The sequence below is a fragment of the Cryptomeria japonica genome, chromosome 8, assembly GCF_030272615.1.
Source record: "Cryptomeria japonica chromosome 8, Sugi_1.0, whole genome shotgun sequence".
Taxonomy (NCBI): Eukaryota; Viridiplantae; Streptophyta; class Pinopsida; order Cupressales; family Cupressaceae; genus Cryptomeria; species Cryptomeria japonica.
In genome coordinates, this window is record NC_081412.1 from 113,876,936 (window position 1) to 113,891,362 (window position 14,427).

The window sequence follows — 14,427 nt, forward strand, 5'->3', positions numbered from 1 at the left end:
GTTTTAGAATTATAAATACAATTATAGATATATAGGGCCAAAATGTGGGGCTAATATGCCCTTATTAGTACAAAGTGGGGTAGAAGGATAGGTATGGGTATAGATATAGTATAGGGTTGCAATTTTGTTTTACTGCAACTATAACTCCAAGCATGTATATGGAAGTATGGCAAGGAAAATATGAACAAGGATAGGTATGAGTATAGATATAATATAGGGATACAATTTTGTTTTACTCCAACTGTAATTGCAAATATGTATACAGAAGTATGGCAAGATGGATATAGAACATAATTTGTAAGTAGAAGAAACTATGTAACCCTCTTTTTTTCTGTAATATAAAGGGTGCTAGCCCAACCCAACTATTAATTTACCCAAAAACAAATACTAGCCAATAACTAGGATCCTATTTGAAGAATGGAAAGAATCACCAACACGAGGAAGAGTTTGGTTGGGAGAAAATTAACCTTTTTGCCTATGACAACCAATAGTCGAGGCAATACTACTGTTAGGAACATCATTACAAGTGGGGTCAAGGGGGGGAACCCACTTAGAGGATATGTCAGTAACTGGAACAAATTGTAGACCAACCATCAAAGGTTGTTGCAAAATAGGAGCAACGGGAGTAGAGACCTTAGGACCAAAGGAGGCCATACAGGTAACAATATGGGCAATAGGATCCAAGGGGCGGGGGAGGAAACAACAGTAGGAGTCACAATCTCATCTTGGGAGGAGTCGTCATCATCATTTGAAGAGTCATCAAAATCAGGAGCATCAATAGTCAAATGATCAGCACTAGCATATTTCCACCAAGTAGAAGCACCTTTGCAACATAAGAGAGAACAATCTAAAGCTAAGTGACCAGTTGAGAAGCATCTACAATAGGAAAAGTGGAGGCCCTCATAATCCATAAATTGAATCCATGGTCTATCCCCAACGATAAGAACCGCATCACTTGTGAGAGGCATAGAGATTTCAGTGTCAATTAAAGTGTGATAAAAAGTAGAATGACCCATGAAGGATGTGGTATCATCTATTGTACTGTTTTTTATGACTTTTTTAATCCCTTGTGTTCCAGGATTACTTACAAGGGTGAGTTGTCATAGTTAATGGCAATTTCAAAATGCCTTTCAAGGGTAATTAAGGGGCCTTAAATAAGTCATTTTACCTCTTGTCGTGTGTGAAAACACCTCACTATGTTCAGCTTATAAGGGTTAGGGAGCTTTTAAAGCTAAAATTATGAGTTTTTGAGTTGTTTGTACCCATGTAGGTGAATTTATGGAGGTCACATTTCCTTGGAAATGGGAGAAAAGGAAAGGAATGGGATTCATGTGTCATTCTCTCATTGGGATAGAGAGGAGATGACATCACACCCTTACTTATAAACCCTTTTGAGTCTCAATTAGAGAGCTAATTCATTTTCTAGTTGCATCTATTACATCCCATTTGTGCCTTGATTGTTTTTATGCTATATTTACGCGATGTTAATCATTCCCTAGGTGTTTCATGTTATAATAGAGTGATGATGCCCTAGGTGTTTCATGTTATAATTGAGTCAAGATGCCCTAGATGTTCATATTATAATTGAGTAATGATGCCCTAGATGGTATTTGTGCTCAATACAATTAAATGATGACTCACAACTTTTAAATTGATGTTTTTATATTTAACATGATGACATTTAAAATGTTTACTTTTGTTGATAATAATTTTGAAATGTAAGAGTTATGACTAGGTGATAGGTTAACTATTTGAATTGGTCAATTGTGTGGAGGATTTCGTCGTCCTCTGAGAAAGGAGGGGAAGTATCATCAAATTAGGAGGTAAGGAAAGAGGACTCATGCCATCCGAGAACCCTAACTGTAAGTTGAGTCAGGTCATCTCATGATGACAATTTCTTTCTTCAACCTGTCATGTTAGGTAACCCTAATTTGGTTTTAAAAGGAGATTAGGGCTTCACGACTTTGGTCGTGGATTGGTATTCCAAGTTATTTTATTATTATTTTAATTATATAATTCAATCATTTTATTTCTCATGCATTAATATAATTAATACATGTTTATATTAATATGTATGTATAAAAATATAAATATTAATTCACACCTTTTATCATATAGTATTAATATTAAATATTTTGGACCAATCTTTTGATTTGATCTTTTTATTCAATTCATTGTCGAGTGTCGTCGTTATGGAACAAGTCTAATATAATTTTTATTAACACCATATATATAATCAAATTCATTTATTTGAACATAAAATTATAGAAAGCTTTGTCTCTAGAGAGGGAGATTTTATATTTGAACTAGATTAATCTAAATAATTCTTCAGCTCTGCTAAAGCTTATATTGGCATTTAGCAAATGTATCGAATGCTATGTTTTAGTATAAGTCCAATGCTTATACTGATGCCATTTTAGTATCTCCATTGGCCATAATATAAGGTAATATATTCAAGTGAACCACAGCTCTGAAAACTCACAGAGAAGTCTTCATAAAACACTAACAACAAGGGTGGTAGGAGAGGTCGAAGAATAGCTGGAGTCTCACGGTAGGGGTTTGAAGAACATTCAAAAGTTGCAACTTACCCAGGAGGATTCATCGATTCTCCTCTCCATTCACCAGGTCATGATATTTAAACCAAACTCACCAAACTTTGTATATTCCTTATTCTTTCTGTTTTTTCCAGTTCGAATTTTTTCTTGGAAGGATGAGATGAAAGAATAAAAAGCATAAATATTTTTAGACTTTATGTGACTTGAGTAAGATTGGACAATCTGTAGTTAGGATTATTGTATATAAATACATGTGTAGTTGATTATGGCTTACGTTCATTTAATGGTTAAGAGTTTTAGTTGTTCACAATAGTTACTGCATAAAGGTTGTGATTATAAGCTTCTGATATGGAAAAATTATGCAGTTGCCTTGTATAGAATAAGGTTTGACAGAGATTAATTCTTAGCCAGTAAAAGAAGTATTCTCTACCATACATTAGGTTGTGCGGCTGTGAATGTCTCATAAGAATAGCAGGGATAAGCTACATTCTATTTTTAGCAAAAAATAAATAAATAAATAAGAAAGAAATGAGACATGTGTTGCCTATCTGAAGGGTATAAACCAGTCTGAAGCAATGTGTTGTAGCATATGCATGCATGCATACATACATACATACATATATAGGTGTGTGGGCTATAATCTGATAATTTTGGTAAGCATAGTTGGTAAGGGTATGCAGAAGAATACCACTCAGAATTGAGGGTATGCATACCAAGAAAACGCATATTATGGAGAATTCATCTTTTGATTTTAAGTTGTCTCCAAATTAACCAAAACAGAAAAATATTACAGCTATGAGGCTGATTATTCAAACTAAGATTAACCTTCACTAGCATGTGAATGAAACTAAACCCTAGCTTAGGAAAGAAAAATGGGTAAGAGAAGAACAACAGTGTCCGTAATGTAGTTAGTAACACAGAGACATGTCATGCATGCATGATATTCATTCAAACTTAAAGAGTACATGGGAAGCTAGCGGCTCTTAATCCATTTTTCCTTTCCTAATCTAGGGGTTAGTTATATTTTCTAATATTTAATGCAATGATTTATGAGAGGGATTAAATAGAAAATCTCGTGTGAGAATTAGTGTTGTTAAAAAAAATCATGTATCATTATTGTGTGGCAATAAGTCACTATGTGAGTACAGATATGGTCGACTATAAGTTAAAACTTACTTGTTACAAAACCTATGCCCTAGAAACCTTAGTTGCAGTCGATATGGGTAATAAGTGAAGTTCGTGGAATGTGACTGAGACAAGTAATTCAAAACCACAGAAGTGCCAAGACAGAGACATATCACTGGTGACATCTCTAAAATTGATTCTGTTGTTAAGCGATTATTGAAAATTTATATCAGTTTTGATGCTCACCGTACCAAGGTAACTAGTAAGCAACCCTCACTCTTGGATTATGGTTAGTCAATCCTTAGCATGAAAAGGTTTAGTTAGACATAAGGGAATCTCGGTGGTGTTCCTTAAAAGTACAAATGATTAATATTAAGTTTTCCAGAATTCCAGAATGGAGCAGTGACAACTCTAATTCATAATTCCTGCTGAATATAGAAATTTGGTATAAAAATGAGGGTTAGATACTATGTTGCCTAATTTATCTTTTTTCCCACTAAGGTAATATTTTTTAGACTTAGACCACGAAATAGTGAATCCAGATGCGAACAAGAATATTTATATTCAATAATGTTGAATCTTAATTTTCGAATAAGTTTTGATACTCAATAGAGAAATAATGTTCAAACTCAAAATAGATACTTTGCGATTGAAATCCAAGTGGTTGACAAGTGGACATCCACTAATTAAGTTCTTAGGAAAGAACTGGTACATAAAAGTTCAAGTTGCAGCCATGAGGGGTTGAAACCCTATGCAACTCAATGGAAAATACCAGCTAATAAAGGCCAAGTATGGGCTACTTCTCATTTGTAAACAGTTTTGAGACTGTGTGAAATGTGAACTATTCAACTGTTGTACTTTAAGATTGGTAAATTTGCATAGAACATTGGTTCATTAAAAGAGGTACGGTGAATTCTACATATTCATTAAGCATGGATTCATTTTTGTACTCATGAGAGAGCAGGTTGCTAGCTCAAGGGCACAAGTATGAACTCTGTACTAAATTAATCTAGGGCTTTGTCAAAGAAAGGTTACATTATAAGAGTAAAAGTCATCTTGATTTTATAGTCCGACATGTGAAACTTGGGTCCAAACATAAATGAGGGCCAATGAGCGGGTCATAGAGTCAATTTGTAGTAGCATAGAGACAGACATGATGACTTGGACACCTTTGGGAATGTAATTCGACTAAGTAGGGTGATGAACAATAACTTCAAGAATTAGTGAGATTGCAATTACATTATAACTTTCAGCCAAGGTGATGTTATTTTTGTAAGCATCATACTAGTTAGGGGTAGCCCATGATGTATGACCAACTATGGATCTGTGTAAGATTATACATCAGTCTCAAATGGCATGAGTTCGATTTTTCGATACCTCCTTGCGAAGGGTCGGGCCAATCCACTTGGATATGGCACGAGGGACTAGTAATTTCATAGTTGGGAGGAAAAGCGCCCTAATAATACTTTCTCTCCTCATTGGTCTGATGGTAAAGTTATGAAAGTTCAGAATATTGGCATCTAGAATAATGTATCATCTAAACCTCTCTATTTCATTTTACTTGAAATATTAAGTTTTCATTCATATCAACTATTTTTTCTCATGTCTTAGTTCTTTGTTCAATTCAAGATTTTAGTTTTAAGTTCAAGTGTCAGTTCAATGTTGTAAACGGAAAAAAAAAGTTTGCAAGTTTTTCTTTTCTTTTCTGTTTCAAAGATGTAAAAGTTGTAAATTTAATTTGCATATGTTATTGTATGTTACATACTTGGAGAGGGAGAAGAGTTTATTGTGAAAGGAAAGGGATTGGAGAAGGATTGGAAGAGATCCAATACTTCGACCAAGTTCCTTCACCTTTGGAAGCTTGGGAGAGTTAGGATTCAAGCCCTCACATGTTTATTTTATTTGATGTTTGTAATGCAAATATAAAGTTGTGTTTGAAGTTTTGTATAAATTATTAGTCTTGTTTCGATCATGTGTTGGGAAGGGAGTGTTTGATTCATGCCTCCCTTGTGGGAGACAATCCATGTAGGGTTGAGATATAAGAGGAACCTCCAATGGCAAAGAGGTCCATCCTGAGAAGATGACTTTGGGTATCAGTAATCATATATTGCATTTTGGAGATGTAAGTGAGAAAGAGAAACTTGACTTGGAGAAAGTACATGTATAGTTAAATATATTTTGTTTAGTCCCGCATCATTGAGTGATGTACACTCCCCTCCCCCTTAGAAGAATTAGAAAAAGATATGTATGTAAATTTTTATTGGGGCCTTGGAATATTGTATGTGTCTGTGCAAGGATTTTCTTATATTGTTTTGTGTTTTAAACCTAACGTACTGGGCGGATCTCTTAGCTTGGGGCGAAGAGCACTACAATACTAAGGTTGGGAGAAAATCTTTCCTATGGTCATGGAAAGGTTTATGTCTGTGTGTAGGCTGAAAAAGTTGTGAGAGCAATTCAAGCCTTGAAGAAGGCTCATTCACCCTCCTTTCCAAATGCTTCGACAATTTTGTTACCCTTAAAAGGGTTCATTGAAAAAGATATTTCAAGTCATATCTAAATTAGTTTTATGAAAATTCTATGGGTATTGTTATATGTAGTGCCTTAGTATGTTAAAAGGAAATTATGGTGGTTATAATTTAGGCCTTATTGTACAATATAAAACAAGTGCATTTATTTTTGAAATCCCTTGTAAATTCCCTTTTCCCATGATGTGCTTGTATTGAAAATAGCATGTTAGATTGTTGTGAAAATTGCAATCTAATAATACATATATCTTCTACTCAAGAATTCATTTTTTGCTTGTAGTACTTCTTTGAAGTTGTTGATTATGTTATATTAAATTGAAATGTGTTTATTTTACATGCACTTAAATCATAGATTAAGATATTATGTTGTATAAGTTTAGGTAATGAAGGGGTTATTTTTAACAGTAATAATTTTTTATTCATGATTAGATTGTACAAAACTCTAGATATGCAAACATCTAGTGTAAGATTCTCAAATAGTATGTGTATAGAACTATTAAATATTATATTATCATAATCTTTTGTACAAAATAATAAAACAAAAGAAAGCTTACTAAATACATGAGAATCTTTTATAGTGAACCTCTTGTAATTTTGTTGTACTTATCTTCACATAAAAATCTAATACTAATGTTATACATATATGGGTTGAGATATAATGTTGTCATGTTCTATGCATGTACATACTTAAAAAATAATATAGGGATTGGATTGAATTTGTGAGATTTTGCCAAGATCAAGAGGCAATGGAAAGCACAAATAAGAGAGAACAAAATAGATGATAGAAATAAACTATATTCTATCAAGATGAAAAATATGATCAACTAGATCATTAAGCATTACATACAATGAATATAAGCATGCTTATATAGGCAAGGCTATATGGATATGTGAGCACACAAACATGACATGTGGCTCAATAAGAAACAAGGGTAGGTAGGAAATAGGTGTGGGTAGGTAGGAGAAATAATATAATAGTCCACATGAGGTGGATCACCCACTGAATGTGGAGTGTAACAACAAGATCACACCATAAAAGGTGGAAATTCTTCTACACACACTATCCCAATGTGCCAAACACCCAAGTGTCTCATACTCAAACTATTATGAAATGCATTTCCTAAGTAAACTTAAGTATAGTGTAATAATATCCATGATGAATAATTATTTACACCAACACCCCCCCTTAAGTGCAACATAGGGGAATGCACTTAAGTCTACAATGCAACTAAGCAATGCAAGATGGGTCCCGGCTACTAGGCCATGTTAGGTACCCATGTACAAATGCAAATGCATGAAAACCAATGCAATGAAATCTCTCACAAAGTGGGGAAAGAGAGAAAAACCCAATGGGAAAAAACCCTCCCCCAAAAGAGAGATGAAAGTTATACAAGAGAACTCTCATAGAAGAATGTGAAGGACGAAACCCCATGTGAGGAAAAAGTCCCCCCCATATGAGAGATGAAGAAGAAGAAGAGAGACTAGGAAGCCCCCCCTCAATGTGGAATCTGCACCAATGATAGAAGCTCGATGCATGAAGAAACTACTCCACGATCGTCGAACAACATTCCTCCCCTTAGGAAGAAACAAAACCAAAGGTGTATCCATGAAGTCTCCCCAATCATGAAGGGAAGATGTATGAAAAAAACTCATGATGAAAGGAATCTCTAAAAACTGCTCAAGTGTCCCCATGTCGATGCTGAAAGATACCCCCTCCAAAGGTGGTAAATTGTGCCACACTACTGAAAAAGACACTCCAAGATCTAGTGGAGATGGATGTAGAACATGTCCCAAAGACTCACATGTCTCCTCAAAAAATAAAGAGACCTCCTCCAACTGTTGTACATAAGTATCCACAATCATGTCAACCTCTAAAGATTGATCATGTAGAGAATGCACAAGAGGGTCAGAGTGTTCCCTCGCAACAATCAAAGAAGGATCACCTTCATCAAAGAGAAGATGAATGTCATCAATGATGTCTCCCAAATATGCAATGTAGGGTTCCACAAACAAACCTGCAATGTCTGTCAAGTAATCATCCCATGAATCTGAAACTGGAAGACAATGAATATCCTGCTGCATGAATCACATGAAGGCAAAACTGTCGCACTATCTGCATCATCAGGTGCAATAGGTGATGTGATATCAATATGAGGAGATGAAATACAAGGCTCAAGAACGGGGTCACATGTGAGAATCCCCATGTTCAAGTGCCCAAAGTTCTCCTCAAAATCTGAGCCATCACAAGAAGTGTGATCAACATGTGTAGAATCATCAAATGTGAAATCATCATCATCAACAAAATCTGAAAAGGAGTATAACCAAGATGCATGATCAACCACCCCAGTCCCAATGATAGCTATAGTCTCCAAGTCTCTAATGAAAACTGACTCAGGTGTGAACTCCACAACTCTCTTAGTTGCGCCATGTGTGATTTGATAGATGGAAAGGAGATTGTTTGTCAAGTGGGGTATGCACAACACATTATTGAAGGAGTTATCCCCAATGTCAATAGATCCTTTCCCAATCACATCCATATATGTATGATTGCCCATCAAAATCTGTGGCATGGTGCAAGGCCCAAATGTAGACAACATAGACTGCGAAGATGCCATATGATGAGAAGCCCCTGAATCTAGAAGCCATCTCTCTGAATCATGACTGATAGTAGCACATAGAGTTTTTCTTTTTCTTGTCCCAAAAGAGTGAGTCTTCCCACTTGTAGAAGTCATGAATGCTTGCCCTTTTCCTTTTGAATGTGAGGGAGTGGAAGCTGATGAATCATCCTTCTTGTAGACATTAGGCAAATCAATGTTATGTTTTTTGATGATATGTGTGAGCTCATCAATCTTCTTAGAATGGCAACGATGCTCCTCATGACCAAACTTTTTACAATAGGCACAAGTAGGTCTCTCCCTCTTTGGTGAATTATCCCTCTTGGAAGAGGATGTATCTCCTTGTTGTCGAGAGGATGATGCTTTGTCCTTAGGCTTTGATTGCCATTTCTTCTTGTTTCAGTTGTCATTTCCTTGATTTCCTTTGTTCCCTTGATTTGCCACTACTTGAGACTTAGAAGCCTTAAGAATGCCCATGTTTATCAACTTAGTTTGTTCCATCATCAACATTTCATTGAAAGCATCAAATGTAGGCATTGTGTAGCTTGAACCCATTGTCATCCTATGGGTTTGGAAACTAGAAACAAATGTTGCATATTCTTGTGGAAGTTTGCCTATCAAGTTGAATATCAATTGAGTATCCTTCTTATCAATGCCACAATCTTTGAGTTGTACCCTCAACTCATTTGCCTTAGTGACATAATCTTGTATAGTATCAAAGTTCTTGGGATCTAACATGGTGAGATCACTATCAATTTGATATCCCCTAATCTCATCTACTTGACCATACAAGTCTTGAAACTTTTGCCAAGCATCTTTGATTAGAGTACATTTCTCAATATGAAAAATGAGATCCTTTGATACATACTTTCTTAACGTACCAATTGCCATGATATTTTTAGTAAGCTAATCCAAGTGACCAATTGGATCAACCTTAAGATCAGCGGGAGCAACAATAGTTCCATCAATGTAATGAGTGGGTCATTTTTCCATAAGTTTACTTCATGCATCAATTTTTCAAGTAGCATAATTATGAGGAATTAAGAGAGGAAACTTAGAAGAACCCATAGCAGCAAAAAGTAAGGAACACAAGATCACAAAAGCACAAGAGACACCCCCCCAAATTCACTCAATCAAGAAACCTCCCAAAATGGTGATTTTGGCACTTTATACTTAGTACATATACAATGGGCCACTTCCAAAACAAGGCAAAGTGGACTTCTGATTTCAATTTACAACTTCTCAAAATGAGATCTAAGAGATTTCAACAAATACTGCTAGTGATTTAAACTGAGATCCAAGCAAAATGCAAGTACCAAATATGTCAAAAATGGCCAAATACTGAAAATACTATTTCTACTTAAAATCACTACAAACAGATGGCAAATTATGAAAGTAGATGAAAAAATATGTACTTTCAAAAAAAGCGGCACCTGAAAAGGATTCCATATGAGCCCAAACGAAGCCTCCAAAGTTGTAAAAATCGGGATTTCGCGATTTCCGAAAAAACCTATAACCAAAAATCAGAAAAATTCTCCACCACTGTACAGATCACGAAATTCTACTCCAAAACAAAAAAAAAAATCTCGAAAAAATGAGTCCGGATGAGTGAGATATCGCTATTTGAAAAATGTGTGCAAAATTATAATTTCTAGAAAATTTCCGCCGCAGCGTCAAACTTCAAATGCCTCTAGATTTGGCCTCCGAAATCTGATTTGGATGAAACAAAAGGCAAAACTGACTTTCTTGGACCTCCTCAATCCAATGATGATCTCAGATTTGACCCATCAAGCTTCAATAAAAACCTGCAATAGAAAGATCGAAAATGCAAACCCCAAATAGCATCAAATTTCTCTCAATTAGCAAACCAATGACACTCTAATGGCTCTGATATCATGTGAGATTTTGTCAAGATCAAAAGGCAATGGAAAGCACAAATAAGAGAGGACAAAATAGATGATAGAAATAAACTATATTCTATCAAGATGAAAAATATGATCAACTGGATCATTAAGCATTACATACAATGAATATAAGTCTATTTATATAGGCAAGGCTATATGGATATGTGAGCACACAAACATGACATGTGGCTCAATAAGAAACAAGGGTAGGTAGGAAATAGGTGTGGGTAGGTAGGAGAAATAATATAATAGTCTACATGAGGTGGAACACCCACTGAATGTGGAGTGTAACAACAAGATCACACCATAAAAGGTGGAAATTCTCCTACACACACTATCCTAATGTGGCACAAACATCCAAGTGTCTCATACCCAAACTATTATGAAATGCATTTCCTACGTAAACTTAAGTATAGTGTAATAATATCCATGATGAATAATTATTTACACCAACAGAATTCATAAATAAATTATTCATTTAAAGCGCAAATAGGTATATGGCATACATACATATGCAATTCTTCTTTCAATTAATGTTTTGTTGAAAGAAAAATTGAAATGATATATGAAATTTATTTGTTACAAAAATAAAGTGAAATAATGAAAATGAAATGTATATACTAACATAAACATGCACATAGTACTCCTCTATCATAGTACTCCTCTATGTCAGATGACCTCAAATGCAAAACCAATATGATATTAGATACACATATGATAAGAAATTTTGTTGGAATTAAAATTTGTATTTGCATTTAAGAATATACATATTTACATTTAGGAATATACATATTTACATTTAGGAATATACATATGTAAAGAAATTAACTCAAAGTTAATGCATAGAATTTCCTTAAGATTTATACTTCTCATAATAGCTGATTTTAGAGACGTTATGCCTTCTAAACTATTGTTTTTTATTGAGATAAACAAGGATTTTGAGAGGGACAAACCCTTGTACAAAATTTAGAGAAGATATGCATTAAGAACAATAGGACAGCACAAACACAAGAGAGACAATGATGGACTAAAAAATACTACAAAACCTTACAACCTACCAACCCAAAATCAAAGTGGTTTCAAGATAAAATGATCCAATGGTGTTTGCTTCATATTAGAACAAGGACCCAATGGTTCAATACTTCTTTTTTTGGAAGAAGAGAGACGATCGTTGGCCAAATCTTTAACCAATCCAGGTAGCATTAAAGAGAGTTTCATGATGTACCTTCTATAGGATTTTTTTCCTATATTTTCATCCTTTTGCATAACTTCAAAGGAAGTGGAAAATCCCTCAGCAAAATAACCTAATTTTTTATCCAAATGAGCTGTTGTTTCTCGATACTCGAGCGATTGGCAATGGCATGGCCAACTTTGCAACATCATTGACAGATAATGGAAGATTATTCGAAATCAATCTATTGTACGCAAACACTAAGTTTTGAAGATAAAGTGACCTAAGAAGGGAGAACATTGTCTTTTCCACAAGCACACAAAAACGAGCATATAATAAATGTTTATTGAGTTTAGTGATCTTATCAACAACTAAATATTTCCCAAAGGTATTGGCAATAAGCATGAAAACCTCTTTGTCCCAAATATCCAAAGGCAAACTCTACAAACAAACCTAGATAGGGAACTTGAAGGAGTCGTCACTAAAAGGGTTAAACCCTGGAGACCAATTTTTAAGACAAGACCATTAGACCACATTAACGAAGGACCATCTTGAAGGACTCTAGAGTAATCTTTACGAGAAGAAAATAAAAAACAAGAAAAAATATTCAACATATAAAAAACCTCTACCTAACCCTTAGGTTTCCAAATCCCAAAAAACCCATCTCCAAATAGCATCAATGTTGGGCTGATTATTGCAAAATATCCCATCCAGTGAGTTCTAAAACTGTGCAGTCACCTTAACTAAGAGAGAATAAAGGAGAAAAGGTATTTTCCCCTCCACCATGGCTAGGGCAGGGGAAGCAAATCCAAGTCCGAGGAAACCATCCACACCAAAATCCCTTGTCTTTCTCCAAACTAACACACACATTAGTAGTAGAATCAATAGCATCCAAATAATCCCTAAGAGCTTGATCGGGAGCAATAGCAAGGTACGAAAGCCTCCAAACTCAAGACAAAAGGATTACTAAGGGTGGGATGCAAAGAAGCATAAAACTCATTCCTCAAAGGAGCCTCAGGCAGACTAACCAAAACAGTAGCCCTCGGACAAGAACCCACAATAGGCACAGAGGTCACTTCATTGGCAAGACTAGTATGTAAGAAAGGATCAACAATCTCACAACCAAAAATAAAAGTGTAATCTCTATGGAAAATTCCCACACCCGCAACCCCAACAACCACATCATAAGAGCATAGATCAGCATTGGCAGCAAGGGAAGAACCAATGGAATCAACCATAGTCAATTTGGATCCAAAAGGAATAGGTTTTTCCTACAACTTATGCACCATAGAAGAAAAACCGATTGCAAGGACTTGTCATTCCCAAAGCCCTACCCTTTTAGATGTGTCTCCATGAACATATTGAGGAGAATCTCATCTCCATCCTCACTATCAACAACACCACCACTATTCTTAGAAACATAAGCAATGTGACTCCAATAATGGCCCCAAATGTCCACTATATCATCAAAGACATCATCCATGCCTACCTCATCAATAATGCAAGAAGAACCAAACATGGGACAAATTGTCACACCAAGGGTTTATTATTGCAACACCTCCATATTCCCATACAACTTATCAAAATCCCAAAAAGCAAGAATAGAAGCATCAGAGGGTGCCATAATTGGCACAATTGGGTAGAGGGAAGCAAGCAAAAACCCCTTCTTCAAGGTGTGACGAAGGTCATCCGGCCCAAAACGAGACATAACCGAGAAAGAGTGTGCCAAAGTAACATTTTTCTACACCTCCCTCCACAAATAAAGGAGAGAAACATCTTCCTTGTCTAAATTGGAAAACCTCTAACTCAATTCATCCTCATCGTTTGAATCTTTATCCCCAACTACATCTTGTTGATGGGGAAATTCAGCACATCAATTGACATAGAATAGAATGCACAAAGTCTATCCTATTCTCTCCTAAATAAGGAAAACTTGTATGCCTTTTGATTGTCCAAACAAGATAACCTCAAGGTTTCTATTGTCAAGTCGTGACAAAGCTTAGGATAACTCAGTAATGATGTGATTTGTTGATAATCATGAGGGGACTCGTGCATCTGATAAGTTGGTTGGCATTTGGTATAGCATTCTAATTTGATGCTTCACTTATCAAACTGGTAAAATAAAGAGAAAAGGGATAGGATTCAAATAATCTAGGGACAAGGATTGTAATGGTTGGTGTTATATTTAGACAAACATCAGATAAAACTAGTTCCCGCTTAGCCAAAGATAAACTCACAACGCCACTAAAATAGTGCAATCTCCAAAGGGAAATAAAAGGATTTTTCAAACCATGAACATACATTAAGTTCCCAATTCTAGTGCAACTTAAATGAACATTCACAATTGAACTAACAACAATAAAATGGCTCAGACGAACGATGCACAGAGAATTACAGTCAACAAGTTTCCAATGGTATGAACTAGAAATCAATCAGATATCCTCACACTTTGCCATTAAAATCATTGAACTTTAGCTAACTTTGATGAAAGAAACCATGCAAATAGGAGAAGATAAATGGCAAAACACCAAT